Here is an 18,860-nt window from a genome sequence, read left to right on the forward strand (position 1 = left end):
GAATGCAAGGCAGTTGCTATGGGAACAACAATCACAAACTACCCTCGAGATGGCCACGTTGATGAGGTCTGTACAGTGAGCCCTGGTTGTTGCAGTGTGACCTGGGGACAATTAGAACAGGACCTGGCACAGGAAGCTCAATGAGCATTGTTGAGTAAGAGAAGGAACCTGACACACTCACCCTTTATCTTTCACACCGACCTACTGTACGCAAATGTTTCGAAGGTTTGTATGAGGTTGCTTGTCTTTTTTTCTCCTTTTGATTTTCTTCTGCCTCTCTGTCTCTGTTCTCCATGAAACCCCTGGTCCTCATATTTGAAGGAATGTGAGCTATATACAGTAAGCTCCCAGATGCAAACATGCGGAAGACAAGGTCCTCACTTAGACTCTCTGAACAGCGGCACAAGTGGAGTCAGCGATCTCTCGCAGGTAGCACAAGGCTCAGGAAGTCCTGAACACATTTGAGAGGTCACTGCCACCTGCTTTGCCCACTGTGGTGGGGAACATAGGCCTGTTTGATAGCTCTTCCTCATTCAGAGAGAAAGAAGGGAGAAGATGGGGCTGTGGCATGTGAAGGCCCTGGCTCCCCTCTGCAGAGGCTCCTGGGTTCCAGATGCACCTAGAAGGGCACTTTACTGGCTTGGCAGAGGGGTTCCGGCTCTGGGCACTGGCAGAGTAAGATCTACTTCCGGTTGAGTTGATTTCACTGACAAGCGCGTGTCCCCAGGCTGCTGTGTCCCAGCTGGCAGATGAGGAATTCGTTCCTGTGTCCCAACCTGGGAGCTATCACTCTCTCAGAATGTTACGTTTGGGAATGGAGACAGCTCTATGACTAAGGGGAAAACAGTAAGGAAAGCACACCTGGAACCACAGCCCTGAGGCTCTCATGTCCTGAAAAGGGCCCTGTGTGCTCTGCCCTCCATACCCTTCGGAGGCTGCTTGACTGCTCTGGTGACCTTGGGTGGTAGTTACTCTTCTGGTAATAAAACACCATGACTAAAAACATCTTCTGAAGGAAACAGTTTGTCCTGGCTTATGGTTTAGAGTTTATACTGGTGGAGTGTGGGAGCAAGTGGTAGGCATGGCAGCCCGTGCAGGATGCTGAGAGCTCCTATCCTCGGCGGCAAGCAAGGAGCAGAGAGCCAAGTGGAAGTAGGCAAAGCTTTTTACTTTCTTTTTCTTTTTTCCATCTTTATTAAATTGGGTATTTCTTATTTACATTTCAAATGTTATTCCCCTCCCATTCTATATGGGTGTTTCCCTCCCCATCCTCCCTCGATTACCACCCTCCCCCCAATAATCACGTTCACTGGGGGTTCAGTCTTGGCAGGGCCAAGGGCTTCCCCTTCCCCTGGTGCTCTTACTAGGCTATTCATTGCTACCTACGAGGTTGGAGTCCAGGGTCAGTCCATGTATAGTCTTTGGGTAGTGGCTTAGTCCCTGGAAGCTCTGGTTGGTTGGCATTGTTGTTCATATGAGGTCTTGAGCCCCTTCAAGCTCTTCCAGACCTTTCTCTGATTCCTTCAACGGGGGTCCCGATCTCAGTTCAGTGGATTGCTGCTGGCATTCACCTATGTATTTGCTGTATTCTGGCTGTGTCTTCAGGAGAGATCTACATCTGGTTCCTGTCAGCCTGCACTTCTTTGCTTCATCCATCTTATCTAGCTTGGTGGCTGTATATGTATGGACCACATGTGGGGCAGGCTCTGAATGGGTGTTCCTTCAGCCTATGTTCTAAACTTTGCCTCCCTATCCCCTCCCAAGGGTATTCTTCTTCCCCTTTTAAAGAAGGAGTGAAGCATCCACATTTTGGTCATCTTTCTTGAGTTTCATGTGTTCTGTGCATCTAGGGTAATTTGAGCATTTGGACTAATATCCACTTATCAATGAGTGCATACCATGTGTGTTTTTCTGTGATTGGGTTACCTCACTCAGGATGCTATTTTCCAGTTCCATCCACTTGCCTATGAACTTCATGAAGTCATTGTTTTTGATAGCTGAATAGTACTCCACTGTGTAGATGTACAATATTTTCTGTATCCATTCCTCTGTTGAAAGGCATCTGGGTTCTTTCCAGTTTCTGGCTATTATAAATAAGGCTGCTATGAACATAGTGGAGCATGTGTCTTTGTTATATGTTGGGGCATCTTTTGGGTATATGCCCAAGAGAGGTAAAGCTGGGTCCTCAGGTAGTGCAATGTCCAATTTTCTGAGGAACCTCCAGAGTGATTTCCAGAATGGTTGTACCAATCTGCAACCCCACCAACAATGGAGGAGTGTTCCTCTTTCTCCCCATCCTCGCCAGCATTTGCTGTCGCTGGAGTTTTTGATCTTAGCCATTCTGACTGGTGTGAGGTGGAATCTCAGGGTTGTTTTGATTTGCATTTTCCTTATGACTAAAGATGTTGAACATTTCTTTAGGTGTTTCTCAGCCATTCGGCATTCCTCAGCTGTGAATTCTTTGTTTAGTTCTGAACCCCATTTTTTAATAGGGTTATTTGTCTCCCTGTGGTCTAACTTTGTGAGTTCTTTGTATATTTTGGATATAAGCCCTCTATCAGTTGTAAGATTGGTAAAGATCTTTTCCTAATCTGTTGGTTGCCGTTTTGTCCTAACAACAGTGTCTCTCTACCAATACCATACAGTTTTTATCACTATTGCTCTGTAATACTGCTTGAGTTCAGGGATAGTGATTCCCCCAGAAGTCCTTTTATTGTTGAGGATAGTTTTAGCTATCCTGGTTTTTTTGTTATTCAAGATGAATTTTCTGTCTAACTCAAATTGTTCTGTCTGACTCTATGAAGAATTGGACTGGAATTTTGATGGGGATTGCATTGAATCTGTAGATTGCTTTTGGTAAAATGGCCATTTTTACTATATTAATCCTGCCAATCCATGAGCATGGGAGATTTTTCCATCTTCTGAGATTTTTTCAATTTCTTTCTTCAGAGGCTTGAAGTTCTTATCATACAGATCTTTCACTTGCTTGGTTAAAGTCACACCGAGGTATTTCATATTATTTGGGACTATTATGAGGGGTGTTGTTTCCCTAATTTCTTTCTCAACTTGTTTCTCTTTTGTGTAGAAAAAGGCTACTGATTTATTTGAGTTAATTTTATACCCAGCCACTTTGCTGAAGGTGTTTATCAGATTAGTAGTTCTCTGGTGGAACTTTTGGGGTCACTTAAGTATACTATTATATTATCTGCAAATAGTGATATTTGGACTTCTTTTCCAATCTGTATCCCTTTGATCTCCTTTTGTTATCTGAGGGAGAGAGTGGGCAGCCTTGTCTAGTCCCTGATTTTAGTGGGATTGCTTCAAGTTTCTCTCCATTCAGTTTAATGTTAGCTACTGGTTTGCTGTATATGGCTCTTACTATGTTTGGGTATGGGCCTTGAATTCCTGTTCTTGCCAGGACTTTTATCATGAAGGGGTGTTGAATTTTGTCAAATGCTTTCTCAGAATCTAATGAAATGATCATGTGGTTTTTACTTTTTAGTTTGTTATATAGTGGATTATGTTGATGGTTTTCTGTATATTAAACCATCCCTGCATACCTGGGATGAAACCTACTTGATCATGATGGATGATTGTTTTGATGTGTTCTTAGATTCAGTTTGCAAGAATTTTATTGAGTATTTTTGAATTGATACTCATAAGGGAAATTGGTCTGAAGTTCTCTTTCTTTGTTGGGTCTTTCTGTGGTTTAGATATAGGAGTAATTGTGGCTTCACAGAAGGAATTCGGGAGTGATCCATCTGTTTCAATTCTGTGGAATAGTTTGGATAGTATTGGTATGAGGTCTTCTATGAAAGTCTGATAGAATTCTGCACTGAACCCGTCTGGACCTGGGCTCTTTTTTGTTGGGAGACCTTTAATGACTGCTTCTATTTCTTGAGGAGTTATGGGGTTGTTTAACTGGTTTATCTGTTCCTGATTTAACTTCGGTACCTGGTATCTGTCTAGGAAATTGTCCATTTCCTGCAGATTTTCAAGTTTTGTTGAATATAGGCTTTTGTAGTAGGATCTGATGATTTTTTGAATTTCCTCTGATTCTGTAGTTATGTCTCCCTTTTCATTTCTGATTTTGTTAATTTGGACGCACTCTCTGTGTCCTCTGGTTAGTCTGGCTAAGAGTTTATCTATCTTTTTGATTTTCTCAAAGAACCAGCTTTTGGTTCTGTTGATTCTTTCTATACTCCTTTTTTGTTTCTACTTGGTTGATTTCAGCTCTGAGTTTGATTATTTCCTGCCTTCTACCCCTCCTGGGTGTATTTGCTTCTTTTTGTTCTAGAGCTTTTAGGTGTGCTGTCAAGCGGCTGATATATGCTCTCTCCTGTTCTTTTCTGCAGGCACTCAGAGCTATGAGTTTTCCTCTTAGCACAGCTTTCATTGTGTCCCATAAGTTTGGGTATGTTGTACCTTCATTTTCATTAAATTCTAAGAAGTCTTTAATTTCTTTCTTTATTTCTTCCTTGACCAGGTTATCATTGAGTAGAGCATTGTTCAATTTCCACGTATATGTGGGAGTTCTTTCCTTATTGTTTTTGAAAACTAGCTTTAGCCTGTGGTGGTCTGATAGGACGCATGGGATTATTTCTATCTTTCTGTATCTGTTGAGGCCTGTTTTGTGACCAATTATATGGTCAATTTTGGAGAAAGTACCATGAGGTGGTGAGAAAAAGGTATATCCTTTTGTTTTAGGATAGAATGTTCTATAAATATCTGTTAAGTCCATTTGGTTCATGACTTCTGTTAGTCTATCTATGTCTCTGTTTAATTTCTGTTTCCATGATCTGTCCATTGATGAGAGTGGGGTGTTGAAATCTCCTACTATTATTGTGTGAGGTGCAATGTGTGTTTTGAGCTTTAGTAAGGTTTCTTTTTTGTATGTAGGTGCCCTTTTATTTGGAGCATAGATATTTAGGATTGAGAGTTCATCTTGGTGGATTTTTCCTTTTATGAATATGGAGTGTCCTTTCTTATCTTTTTTGATGACTTTAGGTTGAAAATTGATTTTATTCAATATCAGAATGGCTACTCCAGCTTGTTTCTTCAGACCATTTGCTTGGAAAGTTTTTTTCCAACCTTTTACTCTGAGGTAGTGTCTCTCTTTGTCTCTGAGGTGTGTTTCCTGTAGGCAGCAGAATGCAGGGTCCTCATTGAGTATCCAGTTTGTTAATCTGTGTCTTTTTATTGGGGGAATTGAGTCCATCAATGTAGAGAGATGTTAAGAAATAGTGATTGTTGCTTCCTGTTATCCTCGTATTTGGAGGTGAGAATATGTTTGTGTGCTTGTCTTCTCTTTGTTTATTTGCAAAACGATTCGTTTCTTGCTTTTTCTAGGGTGTAGCTTGCCTCCTTGTGTTGGGCTTTACCATTTATTATCCTTTGTAGTGCTGAATTTATAGCAAGATATTGTATAAATTTGGTTTTGTCATGGAATATCTTGGTTTCTCCATCTATGTTAATTGAGAGTTTTGCAGGATACAATAATCTGGGCTGGCATTTGTGTTCTCTTTGGGTCTGTATGACATCTGTCCAGGATCTTCTGGCTTTCATGGTCTCTGGTGAGAAGTCTAGTGTAATTCTGACAGGTCTGCCTTTATATGTTACTTGACCTTTTTTCCTTACTGCTTTTAATATTCTTTCTTTGTTTTGTGCATTTGGTGTTTGGACTATTATGTGACGGGAGGAGTTTCTTTTCTGGTCCAATCTATTTGGAGTTCTGTAGGCTTCTTGTATGCTTATGGGCTTCTCTTTCTTTAGGTTAGGGAAGTTTTCTTCTATGATTTTGTTGAAGATATTTATTGGTCCTTTGAGTTGGGAGTCTTTGCTCTCTTCTATAACTATTATCCTTAGGTTTGATCTTCTCATCGTGTCCTGGATTTCCTGTATGTTTTGGGCCAGTAGCTTTTTCCATTTTACATTATCTTTGACAGTTGTGTCCATGATTTCTATGGAATCTTCTGCTCCTGAGTTTCTCCCTTCTATCTCTTGTATTCTGTTGGTGATGCTTGTATCTACGGCTCCTTGTCTCGTCCTTTGGTTTTCTATATCCAGGATTGTCTCCCTTTGTACTTTCTTTATTGTTTCTATTTCCATTTTCAATTCCTTCACCTGTTTGATTGTGTTTTCCTGTAATTCTTTCAGGGATTTTTGTGTTTTCTCTCTAAGGGTTTCTACTTGTTTACTTGTGTTTTCCTGCATTTCTCTAAGGGTGTTCTTTATGTCTTTCTTAAAGCCCTCCATCATCATAATCAAATGTGATTTTAAATCTAGATCTTTCTTTTCTGGTGTGTTTGGATATTCAGTGTTTGCTTTGGTGGGAGAATTGGGCTCCGATGATGCCATGTAGTCTTGGTTTCTGTTGCTTGGGTTCCTGCGCTTGGCTCTTGCCATCAGGTTGTCTCTGGTGTTACCTTGTTCTGCTATTTCTGGCAGTGGCTTGACTGTCTATAGACCTGTGTGTCAGGAGTGCTGTAGACCTATTTTCCTGTTTTCTGTCAGTCAGTTATGGGAGCAGAGTGTTCTGCTTTCAGGCGTGCAGTCGTTCTTGTTTACTGGCTTTCATCTGTTCCTGTGGGCGTGTGTCCTGAGTCCACCAGGCAGGTCACTTGGAGCAGAAAAGTTGGTCTTACCTTTGGTCTCGGGCAGGAAGTTGCTCCTTGGGGCTGAGTTTCAGCTCTCTGTGAGGGCAGCAACCAGAAAGGCCTGCCCCTCCTTCTCCGGGGTCCCTGTGCACAGGGAACCCAGATAGCGCTAGGCGTTTTCCTCTAGAATCAAAAATGTGGGCAGAGAGTAGTCTCCTCTGGTTTTCCAGGCATGTCTGCCCCTCTGAAGGTCTAGCTCTCCCTCCCACTCTAGTTCTCCCTCCCACTGGCTTTTTACTTTCAAATTCCTCCACTAGCAACCCTTCCTCCAGCAAGGCGACACCTCCAAAGCCTCCTCAAACAGTGACACCAACTAGGGGACAGGTATGCTAATGCTGAAGTTGATTAGGTTCAAACCACAACCTCTAAAGACTCCTTAGCATCAGGACAGCTTAGGACTTGGTGGTACATACTCCATTGCCAGGGCTGTCTCATGTGGGAGGCTGAGGCACCTTTAAAAAGGCCATGTCTTGTGTAACTCCTGGGCAGTCCCATAAGGGACATGACAGAAGACCCCCCCAAAGAAGTCCCTGTGTAGGGACTATAAGACTGCCCTCAGCAGAGACACATTCTGTCCTTCCCCATGCTCCCTAATTCTCTTCTGATTGACAGGACCAGGTGAGCATAATATTGAGGCAGTGAACACTGTTGGGATGGCAGGAAGATGTTGGGTAAAATGGTAGAGCTAGGAATGGAGTTTTAGTCTAGGCTTGGTCACTGGTCCCATTGAGCTAATTAGAGAGATGAGTAAGGGTGATAACCAGAAAGAGGAGATCAAATCAAGGTGGCCACATAAGAGGAACAGATAAAGGCGGTCGGATGGTCCAGATGCTGACATGGGCTTTAAGCAGAGGAAGAATAGGGGCAGAATGGGTGAGATGGAAATAATTAAACTGCCTCGGTCAACGTGTCTGTTTGTCCTGGTGTTGCCTGGCTGATCATTACCTCACTTCCGGTTCTGTAAGGTCATTGTCCCCAGAGTCCATGCGGATGTTACGGCTTGGCCCAATCCTCTGGCTCATTACAGATTTCATGTGTGCTCCGGTGTACAGCTCATCTCCATCTGGCGATAGTCTGTCCTGTGAGGTTTTGTGCCTCGGGGAATCCAAGGTGACTGAAGGTTTAGGACAATAACTCATTTCTGTTCTTGTGCCTTGGAGGGGGATGAGCTAGGTTGGACACATTCCTCTAGTGATTAATACGCCTAAGTACAGAGATAGGTGCCCCAGAGGAGAGGGAGCATGCGCACAACGAGGGCAGAGAGCTTTTGTCCTGCTTTGGCAGCACCTAAGGGTCTGTTAGAGAGCCGCTCCCAACAACACCTTCTTTGGCTTGGTGGAGACCCCCACACAGACACAGGAGGAATGGCCAAGCTTTGACAGTTAAAGCTACTCAGCTGTTTTCTGGAAAGGTGAAGGGAGCTTCCTGGAGGTGCACTTCTGGGGTCCCCTGCTCGTCTGTACAAAACATTCTCCTCTTTCAATAGAAGTGATTTCAACAGGGACTCAGAGACAGATGCCCAGTTGCCTCTCCTGGGTGGGCTGTTTGTTTGTTTGGTTGTTGTGTCATGTGTAAGTGTGGACGTTCTTCTGACTCTCACCAGAAGGCCCGTTGCCATCTTGCTGCCATTACCATCATAGACAGTGGCGGGAGATCAGTTTTGACCGGGGAAATGACTAAGCCTGAGAGGTTTTTTAGTAGAGTCCCTGAATCTGAACATGCTAACAGTTCGCTTTTGGAGTGTTTTGATTTAGCTGTGAAATGTCTCTGCTCAGACCTTTTCTGTCTGAATACTCGGTCCCCAGGCAATGCTGCTACTTTGAGAGGGTGTGGTACTTTAGGGAGGTGGGTCCTGTGCTGGTGGAAGTGGGTCACTTCAGGGGTGGGCTTTGAGGTCTATAGCTCAGCCCCCAGTCCTTGCCTTGCTTCCGAATGTTCTGAGATGTGAAAGAGCTCAGGCTCCCACGGCCACAGCTGGAAACCACTCCTGCCTTGTGCCTCCGCCGTGGACTGGTTAGCTTTTGCTAGCTTGACACAAGTCCAGGCATATCTGGGAAGAGGGAATCTTAACTCCTCCATTAGACTGAATGGTGGATATGCCAGTAGGGCTTTTTCTTGATGAATGATTGTTGTGAGAGGGTGCAGCCACTATGGGTGGTGCCACTCCTGGACAGTTGGTCCCGGTTGGTATAAGAAAGTAGGTTGAGAAAGTCACAGGGAGCAAGCCAGTGAGCAGCACCCCTACATGGTTCCTGCTTCTGCTTCTGCTTGGTTTCCTGCCCTGACTTCCTTCAGCGATCAGCTATGGTTGGAATATATAAGCCAAATAAACCCTTTCTCTCCTCACCAACACCCCATTTTGCTTTTGGTCAAGGTTATTAATCACAACAATAGACAGCAAACTAGGACCCTTCATCTTGATGGACCATACTCTCAAACTGGGAGTCAGAATATGTCCCTCTTCCTTTGAGTTGCTTTTTCTAAGATATTTGGTGCTAGAAAGAAGAGAAATGATTGTCTTTCTAGCCTAGCCCATGTGTCTCCCATCTTATTAAATGAAATTGATGTTATTCAAGTGCTAGCATGGGTGGGTGGTCCCCTTGGACAATGAAGAACCTTCCATACCTCAAGCTTCCTTTATTACTGCCTGATTACTGTTGGGGTCCTGAGGAGAAATTATGAAATTGGAGGTTCCCAGGAGTCTCACAACATAGAAGTTACCTATGTAACCTCCCAATTTCTACACAAATACCAAAGGCTAAAACATACAACCAAACTAGGATACCTCTTAACTCTCAACCAGAAGGACACCAAAGTCTCAAAGATTAAAAAAAAGTTCTTGGGCATCTGAGGACACTTATCATGGCCTTATGATTGTTCTGATTTCCTGGTAATGATCTTGGATTGATTTCCAGATTCAAATTCCCTTAAGTATATATTATAGTAAGTCGGGCTGTGGGGGTTGGGGATCCTGAGGGTGGATTTATAAATCTGTGGAAAGTGGTGGTCATGTTAGGCAGGAGATGTGTGTGGAGGTGGTGAAGTCCCAGGAGGAAGCATCAGGATGTTCCTAGGTTATTGGTTTAGACATTTGCACCACAAAGTGCCTCTGTTTTCCTCTCCCACAGTTCTGTGTCTCACACAGTCATGCAAGTTTGGAAAGTTTTAACAGATGAAATACCTTTGGGCAGAATTTACTTTGCTGATACAATTTGGATGTGTTCTGCTCTCGGTGAGCAGCTGGGCATTGATCCCATTAGCTGTGAGTTAGGAAAGTTTAGAGTCCCTCTCTTCTATCTCCTGAGTGGGGAGAATCATCTGTGATTTCTACAAACTAAATTAACCTCGCCCTGATAAGAGAGGTTGTCTTTTCAAGTTTTGCCTTTGAACAAGTTCAAACTTATCCCGAGGAGCCATTTTAATCCAGTCATTCAGTTGACAATATGTCATGAGTGCATTAGGCACGACGGGAATAGAAAGAATGAGATGAGGTCCACTGTGGTTTAATTGAAAATATCTCATGTATCCAAGAATCCAAGACAGAAAACAAAAAATATCTGAGCGATTTGATGGGAGGTCATTCAAAAGGGATATTTGTATAGGGGGGAGGGGATTGGGGGGCTGGGGGGGGGGATAGCTGTTAGCTGGAATTTTCTCCTGTCCTGAGCAGAAGCACGATGGAATTGTGCCCTGGTTCCTCAGGGGTGGTGTGATGTGGCATTAAGGGCTTTTTGGGTTTGTTCCTGGTATAAGCTACACACAGAATCTATTTCACCCGCCCTTTCTCCAAGCAAGCCTCTTACCTTCTGTGTCTTCTTCCTTGGGAAGGAAGTAAACGAAGGAGAAAGAGAAAACTTTCAGTAGTAGCTTAGATGAGGGCTGTCCTATCTGGGGTGGAACGTGTTATCAACTGGGCTGTCCGCAGCTGAAACTGCTTGACCTGGGATTTACCACAGACATGGTAAGTGAGTCTTGGTAGGTTCTGAGCATGGGGAAGGCTCAGATCCGGAATAGATGAGGTAAGATGAGGAACATAGAGGCTAGGATCTCTGTCAGGGTGCTGGTCTTTGTATATCCTGTTTTCTTTTTTCATCTGGGCCACTTCACTTGGATTCCTTAGAGCCAACTGCCTCTTCCACGACACTTTTAACCCACAGGACAGCTGCTAAGAGACCCCGTATCTGTGCCTCCCCCAGTGCAATCCTCTCTGGCGAGTCCAGCGAAGGGGCCCGTCCATCCTGTTTGCCCTCACTGTTCCCCCACAACGCTATACTTAGGCTTCGTGCTCATGAATATATGAAAAATGTCAAATAAATGTCAGCCCATGATGGATGCCCCTGAAAGAGGAGATGTATCATTTTTTCCCCCCGGTGAAAAGAAATTCCTACTGCAAGGCTCCTGCCCTGCAAGGCTTCACGTGTTTGGGAGCCGGGCCAGGCATCTCCTGCACAGCGTCCTTGGTAACCATTGACCCCAAGGGTCTGCAAGTGCTCCAGCAACCTGTACTAGGCCTTTGCGGGCTCTTAGTTGGATTGCTTCTTCTCAATTTGCCACCTGGAGCCTTCTGACTGTGAACAGAAATCCTTAGATATTCATCAAACTCCCCGAGTCAAACCACTCTATTCTGGCACATGACTTCCCATCGCCCGGTCCTGTGGACGTCTCCGTAGTGTATTAAATTAAAAAGCACACACAGTATGGCCTATACTCCCCTCTCCCGTGACCTCAACCCTGTGACTGGGAAAGTATGACTCAGCCTCTGGGGGAAAAACACCGCTGGTGTCACCAGCAGAAAGGAAGGCACCTCCGGGGCTGGCCCTGGGGATATTAATAAATCCATCAGATCCCATCATCTGCGCCACCCGCTCTCTTTTCTTTAGGGAATGAGAATGTCCCAGTGCTTTAAAGTGGAGATAAAACGACCCATGATTCATGTCCCTGTCTTTCTGAAGAGTTTCCTTGAATAAGCTCCAATAACCTCTGCAGTTACTTGAAGGTTAAAACTATTCTTTACCCCAAGGAGGAGAAGGCTTCGTGCCTCCGTTCACTGCGTCCTTCTGCTCCTGAAATGAAGCGAACATTTGCTTCACTTCTCCTTCTCAGCAAGGGAGTCTCTTCCTCTCACCTTTCTGGTGACTTGAGAGGGGAGAGGGAGGGGGGAGAGGGAGAGGGAGAGGGAGAGAGGGAAGAGAGGGAATCAAATCACCTTATCCCTTAAGAAGACTTCAGGATCCAACCCAGTTCCACCCCCTTTTGATTGTACTTATTGGATTATCAGATTTGATTGTATTATTGGATTATCAGATGATTTGAGCAGTTCAGATCCCAGGCTAGCAGCACACCGCCCTCATTATACAATGCTCGTTCATGAGAGAAATACCTTGAATTATTGGACTATTGGGCTCCCTGTCTCAGCACAGAGAGTTAAAGGTTTTGTTGTTGTTTTGTTTTACAAAGGCGTTGCTTCTGTTTTCTAACATAAGCCTACTGTAGCTCTGGAATGGAAACATATGGTCTTTGTGGATTGGAATAAGAGCATCTAAAACCTCGAGGAGCCCCAGCAGGCTAAGACAACTCTGGTACCTAAGAAGCAAAGGAAGCCAGCAACTGGGGTGTTCCCATCCAGAGTGGAGATATGAAGTGGCTTAAGGAAAGCTGATTTTGGCTCAGAGTTCAAGGGTCCTACCTATCATGGTGGGCAGGAGCTGGAAGTAGCTGGCTGGTCACACTGAATGCTGAGGTGGTGACTGAGTTAGAAAGCAGGGATGGAGAAATGGTGCTACAAAGTGAGATTTCTCCCTTCTTAGTGTAGTTCCAGGTTTGTAGTCCGGGTTCCGGGACATGGAATGGTGTTGACCACAATTCAGACGGCTTCTCTCACTCCAATAACCCAATGCAATCTGGATGATACTGCACAGAGAAGCCAAGGGCCTTCTCCCTCTGACGAGGCTGGATCCCATCACATGAACAGACATTATTAAACATCACAGTGGTTGTTTGGGGGCATTGCAGGATATGGGGGCTGCAGAATGTGTGCCTGTGTCTTCGCAGCAGGACCCATGGCAGGCTAATGGTGTTGAGCTTTGTGCTGGAGGAGCACAATTATCCTTCAAAGCCTAAGGCATAGGGAAGAGAAATTCTAGCTTTTGGAACCATCTGTAAGAGCAGATCTTGAGGATATGAGAGAAAGAGTTTTCTCTGAAGGCTTTTGACTAGCACTCTTTCTGTGGGAAGGCCATTTCTCTTCCCCTGGCTTGCTCAGCACTGTTTCTTCTGTGGCGTGGTTAGCTCTCTGAAGGAGATCCTTGTCCATCCACTGTCTCCCAGATCACCTCTGTTAAGTATACCAAGAGAAGACATTAAGAAGCACTTCATGGTGAGGTTCCTTTATCCTTAACACATCACCGGAGTGGATGCTGTTATCAGCTGATAGGATAAGTACTAGAGATGATCAACTTGTAGAGAGAAGGGTGTGTTCTAGCTCACAGTTTTGGGGCTCTTAAGCTGTAATCAGTTGGCCACATTGCTTTGTGCTGGCGTTGGCAGATCGTGGTGGGAGCACAGAGTAGAATAAAACTGTTTCTCTTATGGCTGGATGTGCACTCGAGGACTGTGCCATTCCCTTCAAAGCATTTGAGAACGTAATGTTAGAATCCCGCTGCCTCTTTTCCTTTCACAGATGCCGATGGCCATCCTACTGAGCACCGGCTGAGTCTCCATCGTGCAGACTGTCCAGTGGCAGGATCTCTTACTTGGGAAGTGAGTTTCTATCAAACAAGGTATTTGGTGTCACATCTTGCTCTCTACCCTCTTCTCTGCCTTTCTTGGAATAGAGGACCTGGCTGAAGGCTGTGCTGCGAAAACTCCCTGTCTTAGTCAGGGTTTCTATTCCTACACAAACATGACCAAGAAGCAAGTTGGGGAGGAAAGGGTTTATTCAGCTTACACTTCCACATTGCTGTTCATCACCAAAGGAAGTCAGGACTGGAACTCAAGCAGGTCAGGAAGCAGGAGTTGATGCAGAGGCCATGGAGGGATGTTTCTTACTGGCTTGCTTCCCTGGCTTGCTCAACTTGCTCTCTTATAGAGCCCAGGACCACCAGCCCAGGGATGGCACCACCCACAATGGGCTGGGTCCTCCCCGCTTGATCACTAGTTGAGCAAATGCCTTACAGCTGGGTCTCATGGAAGCATTTCCTCAACTGAGGCTCCTTTTTCTGTGATAACTTCAGCTTGTGTCAAGTTGACACACAAAACCAGCCAGTGCACTCCCCATCCTCAAAGGAATGAAAAAGGAGATCCCACCTGTGTCCTGTGGGCTCTGATTCCTTTCTTTAGAGGCTCCACCTCTCAGTCTGTTCTGAGGCCTGATGTTCCAGAGCCTCTGCCATGCCACTGTGTGTCTGTCTATCCATGGTCTTGATAAGCTTTCCAGTAAGCTTCTAATTTTCCAGTAACCAATCTCAGTGTCCTCTGATGCTTTTCAGGTCATGCCCCCAGCAACATGAAGACCTCCCACTAGTCCTTCAAAAAATAGGTTCCCACTAGAACCTTTAGAAGATTCCTCAGTCCAAATTGCTCTATCCAGGGGATCCAGCTTCTACCTCATGGAGTTTTGGGGGGGACACTCACAGGCTGAGAAAACTTTTCCCATTTTAGGAGGCCAACTGAAACCCCAGTGTGCCCTGTGATGACTGAGGTATCACCTTTGAGACTGTGGTCTCAACTTGTCATCGTCTTTCCTTCCAAGAGGAGGGTTTCTCTGCTCCACCAAACATAACTTGTGACTTTTCAAGCTTTAAGTAATTCTCATGGGTTCCATTTATGTTTGTATCACTAGGAGTGCACTGCTAAGTCTGTTTTCTGATTTAAAAAATATGATCTATAGACCTGATTTTTTAAAAATACTGTTTATAGTAAAAAAAAGATCGCCCAGATCATTTCTTATAGAGGTTATCACACTTTGATGTTTGTACAAAAACACACTTTTTAGAAGTGCATAAATATGTCACACACACACACATACACACACACACATACACACACACACAACTCAAATTTTAAAAGTTGTTTTTCTAATAAGGAAAAAAAGCCTTCAGAACCATATTGAATAAATTCTATAATTTCTAGGCATGATTTGGAGTGGGCAATGATAATCTTAGTCTTAATTGAAATTATATTCTACATGGTATTTGATAAAATATTCTGATAAAATCAATTTAGGAAAGAAAGGATTTATTTAGCTCACAATTCCAGGTTACATTTCATCATGTGAGATAGTCAAGGTGGCAAGAACTTGAAGCAGCTAATCCTATCACACCCCTAGTCATGAGCAGAGTGCTTTCAAGGGAATGGTGCCACTCACAGTGGGAGAGTCTGCTCATCTCAACATAATGAAGATCATTCACAGACATGGCCACAGGTCAGCCTGAACTACACAATCCCTCACTGATATATTTTCCCTAAGTGATTCTAGATTGTGCCAAGTTGACAATTAAAGCCAATCATAGCAATAGTAATATATCTTATATCCATGTATATGTGCACACATATATTATTGTGTGTTTATTAAAGGTTAGCATTATGTTGAGAATGCTGTCTTCTGGGCATGGCCATTGCCCTCTTGAACTGTCAGCAACTATCATTACTTGAAGGGGACATGTTCAAGATTGACCCCATTAACTTTCTCGTGGATGGGGAAAGGCTCATGAGGTCTTTTCCTTCCCTTACAGACAGACAATGGGAAGGAGGCTTATGAGGCCTAGCCTCTCCTCAATGAATATAGGTGGTTAATAGTTGCTAGGGAGAGAGGCTCATGAGGACACCCACACCCTTTGCTAAGAATAGTCATCAGTTGCTGGAATAGAAAGAAAATTTTCCTTCTGTTGTTCAGTTGGCCATGAGTTGCCCATACTCCTGTAAGTAAACTCTTACCTTCGCTCCTGTAACCAATTCTAATTAAACCCATCACTTCACCAGACTAGAGTTGAGTAGAATCATTTACTTTTTAAAGTCTGATTCCCTATCTTACCTGTTTTGTTTGTTTGTTTATTTGTTTGTTTTTTCCTTTTGCTACACTGAGGATAGAATTCAGGCCATAGAATGCTGAATGTGAGCAAAATATTTTGTCATTATTTTCTAACTGTTGGAAAATTTGGAAGTTTCCCAGTCTTTTGCTATCAAATATTACAGTGGGTATCTCCATCAAAATTGTCAACATGTATATATACAGTTGTCAAATAAGTTTGTACAGGTGCAATTGCTGGGTTAAAGGAGACGTACACTTTCAAGTTTGACGTCCATTGATGAATTTTACTTCCTAAGGACATTATATTACATGGTGTTACCAAAAATTTGGGATTCTCTTTTGAGTTCTTAGCCTCGCTAATAAAAGAATTTAGAAATAGACTCAGGAGGGAACTTGAGGACAATTTTATTAGAGCTGGAGAGAAAAATGAGCAGAGCAGGCAAACTGTAAAGCTCAACAGATGGCGGGGGTTGGGGGGGGAGGATACAGAGAACATAGAAAAAAATCATGTCCGCTTGAGTTAGTCCCAAGCAGCTGCACAGGAGAAGGTGGGGGAGGAATGCCCTTGGGGAAGGACAAAGCCCAGACTCTCAGGGAAAGCATGCTATGCCTTTGATCAGTATCTGTTAGGAAGACACAGAAGAAGGACAAGTTCTGAGTAACTCAGAAAGGAAACTGCTACCTGCGAAAAGAGCTTCTGGGAAGGAGAAGTACATTATCTCATCAAGGGGAAGACTCCTCCCATCACCATAGCATGTCTTCAGGTGAAACAGATTTCCCGGTGCTTCTCTCCTGGCCATGTGGCTGACAGACCCAGCTAGATTAACTCTTTGGAGGAGAGACATAAGCATATAACACTCTAATCCTTGGAGCAAACCAGGATGTCATGTCTCCATGAAGACCAGAGGTCGACTCTTTCTGTTAACAGAAGGAAGTAACTTTCTCTTAATGAGATTGTTTTATGGTCCTTCCCCTAGAGAAAGGAAAAGATGCTATTCTAGGCTTTGTCCCTTAGCTACGGCAACCAGAGTAGATCAATATAGTGGTAACCAGGTCTTCCCAAGGGAGTCAAGAGGCCCTTGGTCAGGATCTTGGGAAATACTAGACTCTATAAGAAGGAAGCAGGACTCCATGATACAGTTTCCATAAGCTCACCATCTGTCATGGGGTGGGACTCTGCAGTGATGCAGCTGTTTGGGGGTCATTCATGTTCTTGTACGTAACCCCTCATCCATGAAATCCCCATAAACTCTCTCACCATGTTGGCCTGCAGTATAATCATACTTTGGTTTGTCAGTGGTGCCCATATGGAGTGGTTGGATGTTTGTTTTCTCTTTCCAGGAAGTTAATGTAATAAGGCCTCAACAAAGCCCTGGAAGCTCCACCTTCTTTTAAGGTCCAATCAATGCTTCCCTTTCTAGCGTTGACAGGGAAACAGGAGGTGGGAGCTAAAGCCAACCCTGAGGGAAGGATTTATTTTCAATGGCCTCCAAAGTTACCAAATCCTATACAACCATATAACAGTCTAACTTCATGAACTGAAACTCTAAAATTATTTAGAATATGGGACAAAGTTGATGGTATAACCAATTTTAACCACGAGCATCCAGAAATCTAACTTCAAAGCCAGGCTTTTAGCTAGAGGAATTTGTATCTGGGCTCATGAAGAACTTCCAAGTAGGGTTGCTCATTCAGAGAAAAGAGATCAGAAGGCAGAATTCCCCTCTGCCATCCCTGGCCTCTAGTCAGACAAAATCAAAGCAATTTTCAGCTTCTGGCCAAGGACAAGAATGAAACTATTAGCCTTTTGGGTCCTTAACCTTAAAGTGCTTGGGCAGTTTCTATCCTCTGCTTTCATCAACTAACCCACCACTTATATCAGTGTTTCCTGAACAACATGGTGCACATCCTAGTTTGATCTCTGGTCTGGTGCTGTGATAAGACATCTTGACCAAAAGCAACTCAGTTCAGAAAGAAAGGGTTTATTACAGATGAAATAAATCCAGGAACCTTAAGCAGAAACCATTGTGTGTGTGTGTGTGTGTGTGTGTGTGTGTGTGTGTGTGTGTGTGTGTGTATGACCTTCACAGTCCTGCAGAGAGTTGATTTAAAGAAAAGCAGTTTGGTTCAGCCTGGCTCAGTAGCCAGCATTGGTTCAAACTTCCAGAGTCTGACCCCAAGGGGCATATTCAAACAGAAGACAATTTGGTAAAAACTTTTCTGATGATAATTAACTCTGTCCCATGTGCACAACAAAACATTCATAAATTTTTGGGGGGAACAAAGTAAGCTACATAAATACTGGATGTGACTACATCAAACTCTGTATAAAGTACACATGGCACCTCTATGAGTTCCATAGATTGACTGGGAAAAACACACTTAGATAAGGGTCTGGAAGAGGATTTTGCCTGGTTTCCAGCCACACAGACAGTGCAAAGGTCACCAGGCTGGAAAGCATGCCTACTTCCAGCCTTCTGGACAGATAACAGGTTCCACTGAAGGAACAACTCCGTGTGCTTAACATTCCAGGTGCCCCTTGTCTGTGAGCACAGGGTCTCTATTCCCCTACTAACCACAAAAGAACATTGCTCACAGGATAGTTCCCTGGCTACTCTCTTAAACAATCCAGAGCTGCTGTCTAGAGACGGTGCCAGCCTCTCATACCAACCAGTCAAGACAATGCCTAGAGATGGTGTCAGCCTCTCATACCAACCAATCAAGACAATGCCTAGAGATGGTGTCAGCCTCTCTTACTAACCAAGCAGGACAATTTCTTACAACCATGGCCATAGTCTTCTGTCAAGGTTGTCTCACATGACTCTAGGTTGTGTCAAGTTGATAATAAGAACTAACTGGATAGTATAGTATTTAAGTTTTTGATCTTTTTAAATTTGATATGTTTGATAAGTTCCATTTTATTATCATTTTAAGTTTATTTATTCGATTTGAAACGATGTGAGTATATTCTCTGTTGCAAGCCATTTGAATTTCTTTCTTGGGCACTGCATTTTTATGATCTTTGATCTTCTATGAACAATTGGTCTTCTTTTCTTATTGACTAGTAAGAGCTCTTTATTGCAGAGAAAGTGAAGCAATAATTCCTACTATATAAGTTCATTTTTCTTTCAACAGTTTCTGCTCTTATTCCCCTCTCTACCTTATTACTTCATTGT

General features: G+C 43.7%; 1 long non-coding RNA gene across 5 annotated transcripts in view; it reads left to right on the forward strand.

Moving 5' to 3' along the window:
• The first annotated feature begins 49 nt into the window (after positions 1 to 49).
• The window catches only part of LOC102552432 (uncharacterized), a 67,092-nt gene continuing 48,281 nt past the window's right edge, over positions 50 to 18,860 (forward strand). For 3 of the 5 annotated variants that reach the window (XR_005501047.2, XR_005501050.2, XR_005501051.2), the window contains exons 1-2: positions 7,631 to 7,766; positions 13,336 to 13,415. This is a non-coding gene — a long non-coding RNA (uncharacterized LOC102552432). Of the gene's footprint in view, positions 226 to 7,630; positions 7,767 to 13,335; positions 13,436 to 18,860 lie in introns of those variants that run through there. The other 2 variants (XR_005501049.2, XR_005501048.2) reach the window with 2 other exon arrangements.

The sequence above is a fragment of the Rattus norvegicus genome, chromosome 2 (genome assembly GCF_036323735.1).
Source record: "Rattus norvegicus strain BN/NHsdMcwi chromosome 2, GRCr8, whole genome shotgun sequence".
NCBI lineage: Eukaryota > Metazoa > Chordata > Mammalia > Rodentia > Muridae > Rattus > Rattus norvegicus.